This window comes from Colobus angolensis, unplaced genomic scaffold (genome assembly GCF_000951035.1).
Source record: "Colobus angolensis palliatus isolate OR3802 unplaced genomic scaffold, Cang.pa_1.0 Scaffold1, whole genome shotgun sequence".
Lineage (NCBI taxonomy): Eukaryota > Metazoa > Chordata > Mammalia > Primates > Cercopithecidae > Colobus > Colobus angolensis.
In genome coordinates this window covers 14,712,166-14,717,995 of record NW_012110918.1, presented here as the reverse complement: position 1 = coordinate 14,717,995, position 5,830 = coordinate 14,712,166, and the positions used below count along the sequence as shown (strand labels likewise).

The window sequence follows — 5,830 nt, the reverse complement described above, 5'->3', positions numbered from 1 at the left end:
AAAATAAAATAAAAAAAAATAAAGTTTTTAATATGAAACTTGGATATAATCCATTTTATCAATTTTTCCTTTCATAGATTATGAACCCTTTTCCTAGATCCTACAGATTTTCTCCTGTGCTTTTATAGTTTTCTGTTTGTCTATGAGCCATTTTGAGTTAATTTTTGTATAAGGAGTGAGGTTTATTGGGTTAAGCTTCATTTATTATTTTTGTTTGTTTGTTTATGGATGTCTAATTCCTCCAGCACCGTTTGTAGACAAGTCAGTCCCTCCATTAAAAAACAATTTTTTTTTAAAATGGAGTCTCACTCTTATCACCCAGGCTGGAGTGCTGTGGTGTGACCTCAGCTCACTGCAACCTCTTACCTCCCAGGTTCAAGTGATTCTCCTGCCTCAGCCTCCTGAGTAGCTGGATTTACAGACACCCACCACTATGCCCGACTAATTTTTGTATTTTTAGTAGAGATGGGGTTTTGCCATGTTGGCCTGGCTGGCCTTGAACTCCTGACCTCAAGCGATCCACCTGCCTCGGCCTCACAAAATGCTGGGATTACAGGCGTGAGCTATGGCACCTGGCCCCGCTCCATTTAATTTATTTTGTATCTTTGTCAGAAGTCAGTCGGGCACCTAGTGTGCTGCTGTTGATGGGTTCTGTGCTCTGTTCCATTGGTCTTTGTGTCTATCCCTCCACGATACTGCACAGTCTTGATTACTAGAGCAATCTAGTAAGGTTTGTTATACAGAGTGATTCCTCCCACTTTATCCTTTTTTGTCAAAATTGGTTTGCTCTTCTAGGATTTGTACTTTTCCATATGAATTTTAGAACAAGCTTGTTATGCTTATAAAAAAGTAAAACCTTATTGGGGTTTTTATAGGAATTGCATTAAAACTATTAATCAGTTTGGGGAGAACTGACATGTTGACTCTATCTCTCAGTCCCTAACGTAGTATATCTCTCCATTTATTTGGCTCTTCTTTGATTTCTTTAGTCAGCATTTTGTGATTTCATTTTGTAATAGCATTTAAGATCCTATACAAGTTTTGTTACATTTATACCTCGTATGTCTTTCCTTTTCTTTTTAGAAGTGATTGTATTAATAAGTGGCATTGTGTCTTAAATTTTGGTTTCCACGTTTGTTTGGGTATATACAAATGTGAATAATTTTTGTGTGTGTGTTTTTATCTTGTGACCTTGCTAAACTCACTTTACTAGTTCTAGGATGGCTTTTTTAGACTCCTTAGGGATTTTGTACGTAGACAATAATGTCATCTGCAGATAGGAACAGTTTTATTTTTCCTTTCTATTCTGTATGTCTTTTATTTCTTTTTCTTGCCTTATTGCGGTGGCCTGAACTTCTAGTACTCTGTTGAATAAGAATGGTGAGTTCGCACATCCTTGCATTGTTCCCAATCTAAGAGGAAAACCACTTTGCCATTATGTATATTAACTGTAAGTTTTCAAGTTGAGGAAATTCTATTCCTTTTGTTTAGACTATTCATCATGAATGGGTGTTAGATCTTGTCAATTTTTTGTGTGTCTCCTGATATGATTGATTTTTGTTTAGTCTACTAAGATAGTGGATTATATTGACACTTTTTTTCTTGAAACAGTTTCGTTCTGTCACCCAGGCCTGGAGTGCAGTGGCATGATCTTGGCTCACTGCAACCTCTACTTCCCAGGTTCAAGCGATTCTCCCTCCTCAGCCGCCTGAGTAGCTGGAATTACAGGCGCCCACCACCACACCCAGCTATTTTTTTGTATTTTTTTAGTAGAGATAGGGTTTCACCATGTTCTTCAGGCTGATCTTGAGCTCCTGACCTCAGGTGATCCGCCTGCCTCAGCCTCCCAAAGTGTTGGGGTTACAGGCGTGAGCCACCGCGCCTGGTCATTTCCATGAGCTTTTTAGTCACAAATTCAATTTCTTTAATGGCCATATAGGCTTGTTCATGTTGGTCTGTTTCAAATTTGTGAAAATCTTGGTAGAGAATTTTGGTAGCTTGTGGTTTCTGAGGAATTGGTTTCTTTCTTTTAAATTGTTTAATTCAAGCCTGAAGTTGTTTATCCTAGTTCCATATTATCCTCTAAATGGTTGCAAGCTTGGCAGTGGTATCTACTATTTCATTCCTAGTATTGGTGATTAGTGTCTTCACTCTTTCCATCTTTGTCGGTCTTACTAGAGGTTTATAAACTTTATTGATTTTTCAAAGAACAAGATTTTTGTTTAATTTTTGTGTTATTTTAAATTTCATTGGTTTCTGATCTTTATTATTTCATTCCTTCCTTTGCTTTGGGCTTATTTTGCTTATTTTCTAGTTTATTGAGGTGGAAACTTAGATTATTGATTTGAGACCTTTTCTCTTTTCTAAAGAAAACACTTAGTGCTATCACATTTCCCTCTCTACATTAGCTGTGTCCCACATACTTTGATACTACATTTAGTTCTCTGTGTGTTTTTATTTCTTTTGAGGCTTCCTCTTTGACCCATGGATGATTTAGAAGTGTATTTTAAATTTCTAAGTGTTTAGAGATTTTCCTGTTGGCTTTCTATTATTGATTTCTAGTTTGATTCCATTATGGTCAAAGAACACACTGTATATAACTTTCATTATTTTAAATGTATTAAGCTTTATTTTATGGATCAGGGTATAGTCTGTCTGGGTGAATGTCTCACGGGCACTTGAACAGAATGCATGTTCTGCTTTTGTTGGGCGGAGTGTTTTATATGTGTCAGTCAGATCCTGTTGGTTGTGTTCTGTCCTTTTATAGTCTTGCTAACTTTTTGTCTAGCAATTCCATAAACTGGTGAGAGTGGGGTGTTGAAATCTCTCCAACTGTAATTATGGATGTGTTTATTTCTCTTTTCAGCTCGATCAGTTTTTGCTTTGTGTATTTTGAGGCTCTGTTGCTTAGTGTGTACAGATTTGCGATTGTCTTCCTACAGGTTGACCCTTTTTCCCATTATATAATGTTCTTTTTGTCTCTAGGAATGTTCTCTCTAAAGTTGGCTTTATCTGATACTAGTTAGTATCGCTACTTCTATTTTTTTTCTATTGTTTTTGACTAGTGTTCATCCTGATAGATCTTTTTCCATATTTCAATTTTCAAGCTACCTGTATTTTTGTATTTGAAGTGAGTTTCTTATATATAGCATATAGTTGGATCATGTGTTTTCATCCACTCTGCCAGTCTCTGGCTTTTAATTGATGTATTTAGACCATTTAGTATTTAAGATAATTATTGTCATGTTAGAGCCTATGTCTGCCATTTTGTTTTCTGTTTGTTCCCTTTGTTTCTTGGTCCTCTGACTCTTTTAATATTTTTAGGATCCATCCTCATTTATTTAGAGTGATTCTGAACATAGCACTTTATATAGTTTTCTTAGTGGTTGTTTGACAGTCACTGATACCAGCATTTTGTCACTTTTGAGCGTAGAAATCTTACTTCCATTTAGATCTCTTTGCCCTCACCTCTGCCCTTCTTAACTGTAACATAACTGTCTTACGTATTTCCTCAATATATGAGCAATCTTCCATGGTCTTGTTTGTTGTGATATGTCCAAGGTTTTTCAGTTGTAAGAGGGAGAAGCTGGAAGTAACAAGGCTGCTCCATCTTGGCAGAACTAAAAGAACTAACAACTTTTTGAAGAATGCAAGCAGGCTTTTTGTTTGGGTCAGATGCTAAGACAGCCTTGAGGAAATTGGGATTTGGGTAGATTGTGGAGGGGTGATATTCAGGGAGAAGAGGAGGCAATTCGGGAGCCTGGGAATTTGCCAAACAAGAGCAGTCTGGATCATGTCTCTGTGGGCTGCTTTGTGGCCTCCTAGGCAGCAGAAAGATAAGGACAGGCCAGGTCTCGGTGTGTGAAGGGAGGCTGGACTCCAAACATGGGGCCTCTTTTTCCCACGTATTTCTTCTTTTGTGTGTGTGCATATGTTGGTTTCTGCCATTCTGTCTCCTCTTTGCTCATCTGTTTTCAAAAATAGTTGAACTCTTTCCTCTTTTACTTTTTCGAATGAACTTTTGTCAAATCTAGCTTGGTGTGGTGGCTCACACCTGTAATCCCAGCAGTTTGGGAGGCCACGGTGGGCGGATCACTTGAGGCCAGGAGTTTGAGACCAGCCTGGCCAACATGGTGAAACCCTGTCTCTACTAAAAATACAAAAATTAGTTGGGCATGGTGGCAGGCGCCTGTAATCCCAGCTACTTGGGAGGTGGAGGTCGCAGTGAGCCAAGATCGCACCATTATACTCCAGCCTGGGGGACAGAGTGAGACTGTCTCAAATAAATAGGTAAGAAAAAGGAGGCTGGGTGTAGTGGCTCATGCCTATAATCCCAGCACTTTGGGAGGCTAAGGCATGTGGATCACTTGAGTTTAGGAGTTCAAGACCAGCCTGGGCAACATAACAAGACCCCTGTCTCTACTAAAAATACAAAAAATTAGCTGGGCGTACTGGGTGTGCACTTGTGATCCCAGCTACTCAGGAGGCTGAGGTGGGAGGATCACTTGAGCCCAGGAGGTGGAGGCTGCAGTGAGCTGCGATGGTGCCGCTGCGATGGTGCCACTGCACTCCCACCTGGGCGATAGAGTGAGACTCTATCTCAAAAAAAAAAGAAAAAGGAAAGAAAGGAAGGATTTAATGCTTTTCCTCAGTGTCTTCCTCGGTCTCCTCTTCACCAAAAGAGCTTCTAGCTTTTCCATCACTTTTTCAGCATTGTTATTTTTGCCCGGTCCTTTCTTTTGTCTCTCTTTGATGTCTTTTTTGCATTCTTTGAACTTTGGAATTTCTGTGCACGCTCAGCATTCAGGAAGCGGCTGGCCAGCAGCCCTGGCTTGGGCGTTCATGGCTGAATTCGGCGTGGGTGTTGCAGACCCAGGCACAGTGGCTGCCTACGTTGGGCTTCAGCTCCATCATGGGCATGACTTAGGGGCTGGCAGATCTTCAGGGTCTTGTCCCTCCTCGTGAGACCCCTTTCTCCTTGTGCTTCAGGAGCTTGACGTTGCCAGTACCTCCACTCTTCCATTCCGGGAGATTGTTCCCTGAAAAAAATCAGAAGAGTTTCACCCACATTTTAAAAAGTCCCTCTTCCTCTTCCTCTAGCATTTTAATTTCTTGCTCACGAATAGAAGCTATTGGCTCAAACTGAGGGTCCTGGTTGGACTTGTCTCCACTCTCAGTGGAGGTATTGGTGGTTCTCGTGAGTGGCCTCGGTAGCCACCATGGTGGCCGTGGCTCGGTTCAGCTGGGCTGGGTTCTCCACAGCCACTGGGAGCTCCTTACCTCTGCAGACAGCACCTCCCTCCCACCCAGCAACCAAAACTGAGTTTTTTACTGTTAAATTTTGAGAGTTCTTCATATGTTCCAGAAACTAGCAATTTGTCAGGTTGTGGTTTGCAAGTAATTTCTCCTAGTCTGTAACTTGTCTTTTTGTTCTCTGAACAGGGTGTTTCTCTGAGCAAGAGTTTTTGTATAATTTTGGTTTTTTTGAGGCAGAGTCTCGCTCTGTCACCCAGGCTGGAGTACAGTGGCACGATCTCAGGGATTCTCCTGCCTCAGCCTCCCGAGCAGCTGGGATTACAGGCGCCCGCCAGAACGCCTGGCTAATTTTTGTGTTTTTAATAGAGATGTGGTTTTGTCAAGTTGACCAGGCTGGTCTCAAACTCCCGAGCTCAGGCAATCCACCCACCTTGGCCTCCCAAAGTGCTAGGATTACAGGCATGAGCCACCATGCCCAGCCAGTGTTAGTATAATCTTTAATTAAATAAAGTTTTGGCCGGGCGTGGTGGCTCAAGCCTGTAATCCCAGCACTTTGGGAGGCTGAGACGGGCGG

The 5,830-nt window shown here is 41.2% G+C and overlaps 1 protein-coding gene and 1 pseudogene across 1 annotated transcript in view; one reads left to right on the top strand and one right to left on the bottom strand.

Annotated features, from left to right (window-relative positions):
• Positions 1-5,830, top strand: part of DNAH17 (dynein, axonemal, heavy chain 17) — a 168,973-nt gene that overhangs the window by 50,819 nt on the left and 112,324 nt on the right. The gene's annotated exons all lie outside the window — the stretch shown is intronic.
• On the bottom strand, positions 4,636-5,221 carry LOC105502774 (annotated as a pseudogene).